The sequence below is a fragment of the Oncorhynchus keta genome, chromosome 34 (assembly GCF_023373465.1).
Source record: "Oncorhynchus keta strain PuntledgeMale-10-30-2019 chromosome 34, Oket_V2, whole genome shotgun sequence".
In the NCBI taxonomy this organism is placed as follows: domain Eukaryota; kingdom Metazoa; phylum Chordata; class Actinopteri; order Salmoniformes; family Salmonidae; genus Oncorhynchus; species Oncorhynchus keta.
Genome location: NC_068454.1, coordinates 27507917 through 27522935, shown reverse-complemented (window position 1 = coordinate 27522935; position 15019 = coordinate 27507917). Strand labels below are relative to the sequence as shown.

Below are 15019 nucleotides of genomic sequence, written 5' to 3'. Positions count from 1 at the left end.
AGACCATCATCCTCTCTGATCTCTAAATACCAAACACTGATTGTCTCCATGTTCCCTTCTGCTTGCTGTGAGACTTCATGGAAGTATGATGACCTGATTCTTTTTCTCGAATTCAACACAATCCATAGCCTCTTTGATTAGAGATTTAGAATACATAATAATCAAATGGTTTGTTTGGGATTGATTGTAGGTTAGATGAGGGACCAGTGGTGCAATTGCTTAAGTGACCCAAAACACGCTCACTCACACATACTTACATACACATACACACTCACACACCCTCTGAGGCCAAGTTAAATAATTATGTGGTAATGTGGTAATGATGTGTTAATGGGGGGTTGGAGGCAGGTCAGTGAACTGCTGTACATGAGTTGCTAAAAGTAGTGAACTAGATGGACTATATAGAATAAAGTACCATTTGAGATGCAGCACAAGATTTCAGTCCATTTGGGAGAATTGGGGGGGGGGTAACCCCTGTTGTGCTGACTGCATTATTGTGTGTGTTGGGTTGTAATGGGGTGGTTTGGCTGGGTGGTTGTCTGAACCCTAAGCACTTTATGAGATGGTGCTTTAATGTAGTGGTAGGAAACCCAATCTCCAGCAAGGCCAGAGAGGACTTGGCCTCAAATGTATTTAACATTGATCCAGTGATCAATGTTTAGACAGAGTCACCTAATCAAGTTTAACAGGTCTATGTGTTACGATTCAGAAATTACATTGCAAAAGTAGGTGACTATAACCCCCATTCTAAAAATGGCTTTGATCAATTGCTTAAATACTTTTTAATCCTTGTTTGTTAAAGAAAATACCCTCAGTGATACGTGTTTAGTATTTTTGTGTTGAAACAGTCTTCCTCTTATGTAAAACCTGTGTATCTGTGTGGCCACCAGCATCAAGGCATAACACATTTCTGTTTTACATAATAAAACAAAACAGAAGAATTTAAGCCCTTCAGTGTTCCTCTAAATAACAATGTCGACCACTATATCGCCTTACCACCCGCAATGAAATGTGTTGGTGAAGACAGTACAATTATCGTTAGTCTCTGCTACAAAGCTACAATCCTACAATCAGTTCAAAGTTCAATTTAGCTCTTTGTATGCTGCAGTTTACCATTCCAGAACTCATGAAGGGATGCACATCGAGTGTCAGGGTTTAGAACCTTGGTTACAAGCCTTGCTAGAATACGCTGTCATTTCCTTACATGACCATATAACAGAGGCTGGTTGCTGTTCGTTTACAAAATGGCCCCCCGTGGCGCTGTGCATGTGCCAAAGCTTCACAATTAACCAGGGTTAATTGAACATACTAATTCGAAACACAGGGTGCCAAGCAGCACGGGAGCAGGGAGGAGGGCAAGGTAATGTGTGTATTTTTGGGTTGTTAAGATTATTATTATTTTAAAACACATTAATAATGTGCCATCCCTGGGGCAGCGGAGGAGGAGGAGGAGGAGGAGGAGGAGGAGGAGGAGGAAAACTTCACCTTGAGGTGTAGAAGAGGGGGAGAGGAGAGAGAAATAAAACTTAGCTAGAAGCTTCTTTCCTTCCTGCATGGTGGCCATGCAGTCTGAGCAGTGTGTTTGGCTGGGTGGCTGGCTGTCTACTGGGTGATTGAAAGTGATGCCTGTGCTTTGCCTCCCTTTTAAAGATAGCCAGAGATGGATGGCTGCATCCCAAGCCCCCTGAACAGCTTTAGCAGTAAATAGAGTCCATCTTCTAAACCTCATCCATACCGCTGATGAATCAAGACCCAGCTATAAGATTAATAACTGGAATTCTGCCCCAAGATCATTAGATTTTTTTCTGTGTGTATTTGGTGTATGTGTATGTGTGTTGAATCCGACTTGTTTGTGAAAGTGTGTTTCTCGCCAGCAAAATGCAAGAAATCTTGCAGCACATTTAATTTCCACATGATGGTTCACAGATAAGGTAACACTTAGATCACTTTCTATGTCACCTTCATTCAGTTGGATGGGCAGGATATGATCCAGTAATCCATCTGAGAAGGCCTTCACCGTTCCCTGACCCTGACGTCACAGTCTCCTTGTAGCCACAGTCGCAAAAGATCTACAACTCTACCGCATTCCTTTACATCTGGCGTAGGTTGGTTGGCTCACGAGCTTAACATGTTATAAACCTTATAATAAGACATGATTAAGTTTCATACATGCTAATAACAACTAATAAAGCATTGTGCCTGCAGGCCGTAAGTACAGTTTTACCGCTAGAAGTCACCACTTCATAGCACAAAGCTCTCCAACTCTCCCAACCTATCAGTCCCCTGCCGGGCTAATAGTGGCTCCCTGCCTTGTGTCTCTACTGTTAAATGGAGTGATGTGATTGGTGTCTCAAATGTCACCCTATTCCCTATATATTGTAGTGCACTACTTTTGACCAGGACCCATCAAACTTTCGGAATAGAATAGTGCACTATTTTAGGGAATAGTGTGCCATTTGAGACACAGTCCATGGTGTTAATTATACCACTATCATTGACAAACGGAAACTGTAAATATTTCCATTAGGTTTCACATCATTAGCTTGACGATTAGAGACTGGGAAGAAAGGAGGTGCCAGGTTGGAGGGGGTCTGATAAGAAATGATCTCTCTCTCTCTCTCTCTCTCTCTCTCTCTCTCTCTCTCTCTCTCTCTCTCTCTCTCTCTCTCTCTCTCTCTCTCTCTCTCTCTCTCTCTCTCAAAAGTGCTATATAAACTTTGTATTATTACTCCCAGCAGCATATCATTCTCAAATTAAAACATAACTACATTGACATTACAACTCCATTTGAAAAGTAGTTAAGTGATTTTATATTGTTTTATACATTGAGTGTACAAAACATTAACAACACCTGTTCTTTCCATGACATAGACTGACCAGGTGAATCTAGGTAAAAGCTATGACACCTTATAGATGTAGATATGTTCCATAGTATGCACGCTAGTTTGCGCGCTAGTTTCCATAGTATGCGCGCTAGTTTGCGCGCTAGTTTCCATAGTATGCGTGCTAGTTCTATACTTGCCATTCTTAAGTTTCGTTTTTGAGTCTATTACTTTCGGTTTTGTACAGCGGTTTAGATGGTACAATGATTCTCTACTGTATTCTTGCTTGTTTTGTTACATAAACTGAAATAAGATTTCTACAAAGCGCATCTCTAAATCCACTTCAATCAGTGTATAGGGGAGGAGACAGGTTCAAGAAGGATTTTTTAAGCCTTGAGACAATTGAGACATGGATTGTGTTCATGGGCAAGACAATAGATCTAAGTGCCTTTGAACGGTGTAGTAGTTGCCAGGTGCACGTGTCAAAAATGACTGGGTTTTTCACAACAGTTTCCCATGTGAATCAAGAATGATCCACCACCCAAAGGACATTCAGCCAACTTGACACAACTGTGGGAAAAATTGCAGTCAACACGGGCCAGCATCCCTGTGGAATGCTTGTGACACCTTGTAGAGTCCATGCCCTGACGAATTGAAGCTGTTCTGAGGGTAAAAGTATTAGGAATGTTAGGAAGGTGTTCTTAATGTTTTGTACACTCAGTGTATATAGCACGAGACTGGGCTGATTGGGTTGTGGGTCGGGAACTTTAAAACAGCATCATAATGGCCCTTACAGTAGCAGTCAGTCCCCTGGAGTTATTTTGACCCTGTGTGTTCCAGAGGACAGAGGTCAAATAGGGTTTAATGAGCCTGGAGAAAACGGAGGAGCAGAGGAGTCATTTAAAGTAGTCTGTCCCCAGCCAGTCGCCTCTACTCAGGATAAGAGGAGCTGTCTGCATTAATGACAGCAGACACCTACGTCTGTGCATCGAAATAGGGACATGATAAGAGTGAGACTTTGACCTGCATTTTTTTCTTACTCTCCCTCCACCTCTTGTTTTGTGGGCCATCATCTACCTATCCTGCAGCCTCTGTCCTGATACAGCCTGGATGGGGAAGGAAACGTACTCTCCCTCTTTCTCTCTCTCTCTTTTCCTCTCTCCCCCTCTCCTCCTCTTCTTCTCACTTTTTACAGGCTGGTTATTTGTCCCTCAGGCGTGGTTGGTTGGTGTATGTGTACTGCCTGGCTGGGTAGTTGCTAGGCTAGATGAGAGCAGAATACATCCCAACTGGCATGCTATTCCCAACATAGTGCACTACATTTGAACATACAGGGCCCATAGAGCACTGGTCAAAAGTAGTGCACTTTTTAGGGAATAGGGTGCCATTTGGGACACAAATCAGATTACGTTCCCCTGTTCCTCAGCACCCTTCATTATTAATGAAGACTGATGAAGTGTTGGCGAGCTCCTGTCTTTGAGGCGCGCCTAGATTGGATTGACAATCGCTATTAGCGTGCTCGCAAGTTCATTTCCATCACTTTAATATGACATGAATAAGGACAGAGAGAGAGAGAGATAACCCTGCACAAAGAAAGAGGGAGGGAGAGAGCTTGAGACCGAGAGAACGAGAGACCGTGAGACCGAGAGAGCGAGAGAGAAAGAGCGAGAGAGAAAGAGCGAGAGGCCGAAAGACAGAGAGAGTGAGACCGAGAGAGGGGGAGAGAGAGAGAGAGAAAGAGAAGGGGAGAGAGTGAGCGAGAGAGAGCGAGAGAGAGATGGAGAGCTAGAGAGAGATTGATAGGGAGAGAGAGAAAAAGAAAGAGAGAGAACAAGATAGAGCGAGAGAGAGAAAGAACAAGAGAGCCAGAGAGAGAAAGAAAAAGGGAGAAAGAAAAAGGGAGAAAGAGCGAGAGCGCGCGAGAGAGAAAGAGCGCGAGAGAGAGAGAGAGAAAGAGCGCGAGAGAGAGAGAGAGAGAAAGAGCGAGAGAGAGCGAGAGAGAGAAAGAGCCAAGAGAGAGAGAGAGAGATGGAGAGCTAGAGAGAGATTGATAGGGAGAGAGAGAAAAAGAGAGAGAGAGAAAGAGCGAGAGAAAGAAAGAGCCAAGAGAGCCGAGAGAGAGAGAAAGAGCCAAGAGAGAAAGAGCCGGGAGAGAGAGTGGGAGAGAGTGAGAGAGAGCGAAAGTGAGTGAGACAGAGTGAGAGAGAGCGAGAGAGAGAAATAACTAGAGAGAGCGAGAGAGAGAAACAGCCAAGAGAGAGAGAGAGCCGAGAGAGAGAGAAAGAGCCAAGAGAGAAAGAGCCGAGAGAGAGAGAGCGGGAGAGAGTGAGAGAGAGCGAAAGTGAGATAGACAGAGGGATGAGAGAGCGAGAGAGAGGGCGAAAGAGAGCGAGAGAGAGAAAGAGCGTGAGAGAAAGAAAGGGCGAGAGAGAGAAAGAGCGAGAGAGAGAAAGAGCTGAGAGAGAGCGAGAGAGAGAGAGAGACTGAGAGAGTGAGAGAGAGCGAGAGAGAGAGAGCGAGAGAGAGAAGGAGCAAGAGAGAGTGAGAAGGAGCGAGCGAGAGAACGAGAGTGCGAGAGAACGAGAGTGCGAGAGAACGAGAGTGCGAGAGAACGAGAGAGCAAGAGAGCGAGAGAGAGAGAAAATGAGAGCGAGAGAGAGAAAGAGCGAGAGAGAGAGGAGGAGTGAGAGAGATCGAGAGAGAGAAAGAAAGAGCGAGAGAAAAAGACAGAGAAAGAGCGAGAGATAGAGCGAGAGAGAGCAAGAGAATGAGAGTGCGAGAGAACGACGGCAAGAGAGCGAGAGAGAGAGAGAGAGAAAAAGAGAGCGAGAGAAAGAAAGAAAGAGCGAGAAAGAAAGAGTGAGAGAAAGAGTGAGAGAGAAAGTGGGAGAGAGAAAGAGTGAAAGAGAAAGCAAGAGAGCGAGAGAGAGTGAGAGAGAGAGCGAGAAAGAGAGAGAAAGAAAGAGCTGAGAGAGAGCGAGAGAGCGAGAGAAAGAAAGTGTGAGAGAGCGAGAGAGAGATAGAGCGAGAGAGAGAACGAGCAAGAGAGAGTGAGAAGGAGCGAGCGAGAGAGAACGAGAGTGCGAGAGAACGAGAGAGCAAGAGAGCGAGAGAGAGAGAGAAAAAGAGAGCGAGAGAGAGAGAGAAAGAGCAAGAGAGAGTGCGAGAGAGAGGAGGAGTGAGAGAGATCGAGAGAGAGAAAGAAAGAGCGAGAGAAAGAGTAAGAGAGAGAAAGAGCGAGAGAGAACGAGAGAGCGAGAGATGGAGCGAGAGAGAGCAAGAGAGAACAAGAGAAAGAGAGTGCGAGAGAAAGAAAGACAGAAAGAGCGAGAAAGAAAGAGTGAGAGAAAGAGTGAGAGAGAAAGTGGGAGAGAGAAAGAGTGAAAGAGAAAGCAAGAGAGCGAGAGAGAGTGAGAGAGAGAACGAGAGAGAGCAAGTGAGCGAGCGCGAGAGAGTGAGAGAGAGCGAGCGAGAGAGAGCGAAAATGAGAGCGTGCGAGAGAGAAAGAGAGAGAAAGAACCAGAGAGAGAGAAAGAGAGAGAAAGACGGAGAGAGAGAATGAGCCAAGAAAGAAAGAGCCGAGAGCGAGAGAGAGCAAGAGCAAGAGAGTGAGCGAGAGAGAGAAAGCTAGAGACAGCGAGAGAAAGCTAGAGACAGCGAGAGAAAGCGAGAGAGAGAGAGAGAGAAAGAGAGAGGGAGAGAGTGAAAGAGCCGAGAGAGAACGAGCCGAGAGAGCGAGAGAGAGCAAAAGCGAGACAGAGTGAGAGTTAGCGAGAGAGAGAAATAGCTAGAGAGAGAAATTGTGAGAGAGAGAGAGAGAGATAGAGCTAGAGAGAGAAGGAGCGAGAGAGAGAGAGATAGAGCTAGAGAGAGAAGGAGCGAGAGAGAGCGGGGGGAGGCGCTGAAGGCAATGTTGGAATTCTGTGTAGGCTCTAACTTTTTCTCTTGGATCTCAGTCTGCTGTCTGACTGATGGTGGTCAGGAAAGACACAGTTATAGGAGCTAAGCAGACAGAAGCAGAGAGATGCCTGATGCCACTATCCACTTGATTTATATTGATTCTCCCTGTTCTATATAGGAACACATTACAGCAGGCAAGGGGTGGTAGTATGAGGTAGGTGAGGGTGTCTGTGTGCTTGGTGACATTCGCTTTAAACCCTACTCCCTTGGAATGATTATTTAGAGAGCGATGTGAGATGTATGTCTGGGCCTTCATGTGCTTCAGTGTGTGGTTATGTGTGCGTGCGTGCATGCTGTGTTTGTGCAGGCGCGTGTGTGTGTATGCATGATGTGTTTGCACTTTCATGCGTACATGCGTCTGTCCCTGCGTCCGTCTGCTTGTGTGCGTGTGTGTGTGTGTAATCTTGCACAGTGCACAGTGCTGTATCAAGGTTTAAACGTTTTTTCCCAGGCTGACTGACAGATACATTTTCTCTCTGTGGCCCTGCTGGGTTTGGGGAGGCCATTCTATCCCCTGTCTGTCATGGCCCCGCTGCTGGAATAGATAGATAGTGGATAGATAGAGCGTGGAAATGAAAGAAGCGCCTCAAATTGCTTCTTCTTCCTTTACGTGATTTACTGGTTTGACTGTGTTGGCTGGAGCCACCCCGGAGATTCTCTCTCATGTTTTCTGGTTCTCCTTCTCATTCTCATTCTCATTCTCACTCTTTCACTCTGATGTAGCTCTTGTTCTCTCTTCCCTCCCTCCCTCCCTCCCTCCCCCTCCCTCCCTCCCTCCCTCCCTCCCCTCCCTCCCTCCCTCCCTCCCTTCCTTCCTTCCTTCCTTCCTTCCTTCCTTCCTTCCTTCCTTCCTTCCTTCCTTCCTTCCTTCCTTCCTTCCTTGTCATCCTGTCGTAGTTCTGGCATCCATCCACTTGGGACAGTGATCAGATCACGTGGTGGTTGTCCAACCCTTCACCCGACAGCCCAGGTACAGCCAGTCACTCTATTGACAATCACCATTGTTGTGAACAGAGGTTTTGGTCGATGTCAATAACTAGCTCCTGCTCTCTGTTGACATAAGTTGCTGCTGTGTACGTCCCAAATGGCACCCTATTTCCGATATAGTGCACTACTTTCAACCAGGGCCGATAGGGAGATGTTCCAAAGTAGAGCACTATATAGGGAATAGGTTGCCATTTGGGACGCAAATTAAGTGTCAGGAAGATGCATGGCCCTGTAGTTCAGGCCTGGCTGGGACACAGTGTCTTCTCCTCTTCTCCCAGAAACAGCTAATGATGTTACACACCTTTGATTGACATCTTCATTAAAGGGCCATCCATCATGGTGGATGGCTAGGTTGGTTACTGACCCACCGGTTTGTGTACAGAGACAGGATTCAGGGGTGTCTGGACATGACGTCTAGACATTTAGAAGGGGACACTATTTATTTTTCCCTCTGTCTCTCTCGCTCTCACTCACTCATCTATACTTCTCTCTGTCTCTTTCTCTCACCCTCTCTCTCAGTTCATCTCTCTCTCTCGTTTTTCTGACCTCAGAGAGTAAAAAAGTGAAGTGATGGTGTCCATCACCTCGGGATGGAGGGTTCAGCATGGTTTTGTGGTTTTGAGTCGATGCCACACAGGGGTAACGGGCCAGAAGGTCAGAGATGGATGCAGACAATGATCAGCTAGATGTAAATCAGATTTGAAAATGTTGATGCTGTATTTATAATACATGCAACACATTTTTCACCAACGGGTCTCTTTGCCAATGCACCATACGATTACAGACATTGTGCGCTGATCATTATGGTTTTCATTTTCTACAACACAATCAAGTAGAGTATGTCAATCTCGACGGACAGAAAATACATCCCTCCCTAACTCAGTATCAAAGGCTTGGTTTGACAATCTCCGAATGTAATTCAACTTATTAGTGTTTTGTAACGGATGTCTCTTTCCATGAATCGAATGGCTGTTGCAGAGTTTGGATGCTGGAATGGATGAACATGCGCAAGTAACCGAGCCTACAGGAGACTTTTGAAGTAGCCTAATCAGATTAAAACATCGAGGAATAGTTATGTGGATTGGAAAGGAGGCCGAAAACGTGTTATGCTTTCCTGATTAACTGCTGGGAGGGACCTGGGAGAACGATGATCTGCAACAAACAGCGCATCAGTATCTGAAGTAAAAATACAGCCAGACTGGCCTGCTATTAGGCCTTTCTACTATCTGTCCAGAATAGACCCACACCTGAACCGATCCACATGGAGGGAAAGGAATAAAACACTCACATAACAGGGCTTTTGCGACGTTATACAAATGACATTTTCAGCCTAGAGTAGAATTGTTCTCAATTGTACTCACTTGAAAAGACTAAAGCCCGATTGGAGTTTGCCAAAAGATCTTTGCAGAAGGACACAATTGAGAGAGAGAGAGTGAGACATGCCCAACCGCACACTGACACATCCACACAGTGACACGTACACAGAGAGAGCGATACAGAGAGGGACCAGTGGCTGCTCTTTGCTTATCACTGCAGAACACTGGCCAGTGAATAAAAGGAACCAGGAGAGAGAGAAAGAGAGAGAAAGGAGTAAAGGAGTACAAAAGGCCACCCCGCTCTGGACTGCCTTCTCAGACGTCTCCACACCGTATCTTACTCTCCTCTACTTCTCTCCTCCGTGTCGACTGACAAAAGGTGAACGACAGGGGAAGGAGAAGTTTCACGAGGCAAATTGAAATCAATTTCTACAAAAGCATGTCTGCCTCAGCTGGAGGAGCAAGGATAGCTGTTCAGGGCTGATCTGTGTCTGAGCTAGCCTGGCCACAATAGGCTGAGTGACCCGGCCATGTCCTTCATTAGCCTAGCTATGCTGTGATAAAAGGACCCTGAAAACAGGCACAGCATATCCTCCGCTTTATTCTGTTCGTCCATTTTTTAATTCACTGTGGAACGTGGAGGAGACGTTAGAGATGTGATAAGAGAGAAAAGACCTTGAGCTTCTGAACCAAAGTATTTCATATCTGTCTGGAGGAGTGTCGCCTGTCTTTGTCTTGTCTTTCTGTCTGTGTCTCGGACTGCATTCAAAAAGCGTCTCAGAATGGGATTGTCCACCCTGTACATATTAATGTATTCATTATGAAAGATGAAACAGATCCTAGATAAGCACTCCTACTCTGAGACTATTTTGTGAACATGGGCCCTGTACTGTGAGAGAGAGAGAGAGAGAGAGAGAGAGAGAGAGAGAGAGAGGAAAAGGGAGATGGAAAAAGATAGAACATTTGTCGTCTTAAATTATATTTGGTCTTTTTATAGTATCTCTGTCGTGTAGCTTCTACTCTGCGTCTGTCTCTAGGACTGTAGATGGAGGAAGAGAAGTGCTTTGTCTTATAGTTTCTTTGCCTAGTGGCCTCTCTCTGAGTCTTTTATGAAACAGAGTATCACAGTCCAGTTGTGTGTCTGTTTCCAGCATTGTAGTTTGAGATTGTAAGGTGTTGTCTTCTCATACTATCTCTGTCCGATTGCATCTCTTTCACCATGGCAGCTTAATGATGCAGATGGAACCTGGAAGTGGTTCTCTGAACCCAGCCCTGACCTATTCTCTCTCTGAGTAATGATCTCTCTCTCTCTTTATTCAATTCAAGGGGATTTATTGTCATGGGAAACATATGTTTACATTGCCAAAGCAAGTGAAATGGATAAAGAAAATAAACAATAAAAAGCGAACAGTAAATATTACACTCACACAAGTTCCAAAAGATTAAAGACATTTAAAATGTCATATTATCTCTTATACAGTGTTGTAACAATGTGAAAATAGTTAAAGTAAATAAACATAAATATGGGTTGTATTTACAATGTTGTTTGTTCTTCACTGATTGCCCTTTTCTTGTGGCAACAGGTGTCAAATGTTACTGCTGTGATGCAGACTGTGGTATTTCACCCGATTTGTTTTGGAATTCTTTGTGGGTCTGTGTAATCTGAGGGAAATGTGTCTCTAATATGGTCATACATTGGGCAGGAGGTTAGGAAGTTCACCTCAGTTTCCACCTCATTTTGTGGGCAGAGTGCACATGGCTTGTCTTCTCTTGACAACCAGGTCTGCCTATGGCAACCTTTCTCAATAGCAAGGCTCTGCTTAGTGAGTCTGTACATAGTCAGAGCGTTCCTTCATTTTGGGTCAGTCACAGGGGTCATGTATTCTGCCACTGTGTACTTTCTGTTTAGGGCCAAATAGCATTCTAGTTTGATCTGTTTTTTTTTGTTAATTCTTTCCAATGTGTCAAGTAAGGATATTTTTGTTTTTTAATGAGTTGGTTGGGTCTAATTGTGTTGCTGTCCTGAGGATCTGTGAGGTCTGTTTGTGTTTGTGAACATAGCCCCAGGACCAGGTTGCTTAGAGGACTCTTCCACATGTTATTCTCTGTCGGTGATGGCTTTGTTATGGAAGGTTTGGGAATAGCTTCCTTTCAGGTGGTTGTAGAATTTAACAGCTCTTTTCTGGATTTTGATAATTAGCGGGTATTGGCCTCGTTATTTGTTGTCTTACATTGTACACAGAGGATATTTTTGCATAATTTTGCATGCAGTCTCAATTTGGTGTTTGTCCCATTTTGTGATTTATTGGTTGGTGAGTGGACCCCAGACCTCACAACCATAAAGGACAATGGGTTCTATAACTGATTCAAGTATCTTTTGCCATATCCTAATTGGTTTGTCAAATGTTATGTTCCTTGTGATGGCATAGAAGGACCTGTGGCGCTGATGTTTAGGCCGAGGTATATATAGTTTGTGTGCTCTAGGGCAACGGTGTCTGTCTAGATGGATCTCTCGCTCTCTCTCTCTCTCTCTATCATGATCAGTGCAAACTACGATCAGTTTAACCTGAAAGTCAAGATGAGACAATGTCCTGAGAATAGCTGTGCAGGACAAAGCAGATAAACATAGGAAATGCATAATAATTATGTGGTGGGGAGGGAGGGGACAACAGCTGGGGCATGATGGATCATTTGATGGGGAATTCTTGAGCACTACAACGCTTGGCAGGCTGGCTGCTGTTGCCGACGGTGACAGAGAATCCATCTTGTTGTTTTGAGCATGTGCGTCCGAGTGTATGCATCTGAGTGCGTGTGCATGTGCACCTGCGTGTTGGTCGTTACACTGCCTGGTTGGTCGTTACACTGCCTGGTTGGTCGTTACACTGCCTGGTTGGTCGTTACACTGCCTGGTTGGTCGTTACACTGCCTGGCTAGGATTATGGATTGGTGGGATCCAGTTCCTCAGTATGGCCTCGTTTTAAATAACAGGCAACCGAGGGGAGAGAAGCTTTTGTCTTGTGGTAGAGCTAGTCTGCTTCCCAAATGGCACCCTATTCCCTGTAGTGCACGATTTGTGTCCAGCAACCATAGGACCCTGGTCAAAACAAGTGCACTAAATAAGGAATATGGTGTCATTTGGGACGGAAACCTAGAGTGGAAAAGAGAGAGAATAAATGAAACCATCAACCATCCTCATTGCATTAAATTCATTTCTTCTTATTTCTCCACTCCATTGGTCTTTATACATGGTGTCTCAAGTGGCACCATATTCACTATAGAGTGTGTTACTTTTGACTAAACTCAGCAAGACTAGAAACATCCTCTCACTGTCAGCTGCGTTTATTTTCAGCAAACTTATGGTGTAAATATTTGTATGAACAACAAGATTCAACAACTGAGACATAAACTGAACAAGTTCCACAGACATGTGACTAACAGAAATGGAATAATGTGTCCCTGAACAAAGGGGGGGTCAAAATCAGAAGTAACAGTCAGTATCTGGTGTGGCCACCAGCTGCATTAAATACTGCAGTGCATCTCCTCCTCATGGACTGCACCAGATTTGCCAGTTCGTGCTGTGGGATGTTACCCCACTCTTCCACCAAGGCACCTGCCAGACATTTCTGGGGGGAATGGCCCTAGCCCTCATCCTCCGAACCAACAGGTCCCAGATGTGCTCAATGGGATTGAGATCAGGGCTCTTCGCTGGCCGTGGCAGAACACTGACATTCCTATCTTGCAGGAAATTACGCACAGAATGAGCAGTAAGACTGATGGCATTGTCATGCTGGAGGGTCATGTCAGGAGGAGCCTACAGCAAGTGTACCACATGAGGGAGGAGGATGTCTTCCCTGTAACACACAATGTTGAGATTGCCTGCCATGACAACAAGCTCGGTCCGATGATGTTGTGACACACCGTCCCAGACCATGACGAACCCTCCACCTCCAAATTGAGTACAGGCCTCGGTGTAACACTCGTTCCTTCAACGATAAACGCCAATCCGACCATCACCCCTTGTGAGGTAAAACCACGACTCGTCAGTGAAGAGCACTTTTTGCCAGTCCTGTCTGTTCCAGCGACGGTGGGTTTGTGCCCATAGGCAACGTTGTTGCCGGTGATGTCTGGTGAGGACCTGCCTTACAACAGGCCTACAAGCCCTCAGTCCAGCCTCTCTCAGCCTATTGCGAACAGTCTGAGCACTGATGGAAGGATTGTGCGTTCCTTGTGTAAGTCGGGCAGTTGTTGTTGCCATCCTGTACCTGTCCCGCAGGTGTGATGTTCTTATGTACCGATCCTGTGCAGGTGTTGTTACACGTAGTCTGCCACTGCGAGGACGATCAGCTGTCTGTCTTGTCTCCCTGTAGCGCTGTCTTAGACGTCTCACAGTACGGACATTTATTGCCCTGGCCACATCTGCAGTCCTCATGCCTCCTTGCAGCATGCCTAAGTCACGTTCACGCAGACGAGCAGGGACCCTGGGCATCTTTCTTTTGGTGTTTTTCAGAGTCAGTAGAAAGGCCTCTTTAGTGTCCTAAGTTTTCATAACTATGACCTTAATTGGCTACCGTCTGTAAGCTGTTAGTGTGCTTACAGACCGGTGCATGTTCATTAATTGTGTATTGAACAAGCATGGGAAATAGTGTTTAAACCCTTTACAATGAAGATCTGTGAAGTTATTTAGATTTTTATTAATTATGTTCGAAAGACAGGGTCCTGAAAAAGGGACTTTTCTTTTTTTGCTGAGTTTATATAGGGAATAGGGCACCATTTGAAATGCTCACAGCCAATGACTTCCCACATCATCAACTCCTCTTCTCAACTTCTCAATTTCACAGTGAAAACAACAGCTTGCATTGAGGCTCCTTATCACATGCTTCTAGGGGGTTGAGGGTGGTATTCCATTCATCATGACAACAGCGATATACATTGATCTTATGAGCTTATCCTCCTCCCCACAATGCTTTGCTCTCTCTTCAGCTCACCACACCAGCAGAATACTTTGTTGTTCTCTTCCTCAGTGTTTCACACACAGAGACCCCCCTCACACACACACACACACACATTCACACACACATCTCTGATTCCCCCTCGCTGTGCGTTAACTAGTCACTGTTTGAATAAAAAGTCATTAGGATTACATAGCCATTTAGCTAAGTGACATTGGGTGTAATTGTACCATCCATCACATCCTGTGTAATAACACACTCGGAGGAGCTACATGTTGATTAGCCCTCGGCCAATTTCACTTGTGGACAGAAATAATGACTGAGGTGGGAGGGAGGGGGAGGGGGAGAGGTGGGGAGAGAGATGGTGAGGTCAGAGGCATTGACCCAAGGCCAAATGAACTTCAGGAAACAACAAACTAATAACATTGTTGTGGTGAGCTAAACTCGAGCTACCACTGGGCCTTTAATCTAACCTCTCTCTCTCTCTGTTTCCCTCTCGTCTGAGTGCTTTGCTTTCCACCTCTCAACTTCCAGTTGTCTTTATAATTATGTTTCTTTTCTATATTACGTGTTCTTCCTTTGCTCTCCACCCTGTCTAATGTCTGCCCCATGGACCCTGGTGAAAGTAGTGCACTATATGGGGAATTGGGTGCCATTTGAGACGCAGACATAGTATTTTGTCAGGGCTTAATAAAGACAACCAGGGTGTGTAGTGTTCCTTCTTCCATTCCCTCCTTGGCCCTCTTCGTTTCAAGCCGACCCCCTGAAATCCAATTGCCTGGTTGTAATTACCACTGGAAGCAGGAATGGAAGCAGTCATTAATCAAGACAATGGATGCATCGAAGTGGCACCCTATTCCTTACATAGTGCACTACTTTAAGCAAAGCACTATTCACTTCTGACCAGAGCCCCATTGGGCCCTGGTCTAAAGTAGTGCACTATATTGGGAATAGGGTGCATTTTGGACAAAGCCAAGCAGGAAGC

The 15019-nt window shown here is 45.3% G+C and overlaps 1 protein-coding gene across 2 annotated transcripts in view; it reads left to right on the top strand.

Moving 5' to 3' along the window:
• The window catches only part of LOC118366646 (receptor tyrosine-protein kinase erbB-4-like), a 545013-nt gene that overhangs the window by 277063 nt on the left and 252931 nt on the right, over window positions 1-15019 (top strand). The window lies entirely within an intron of this gene.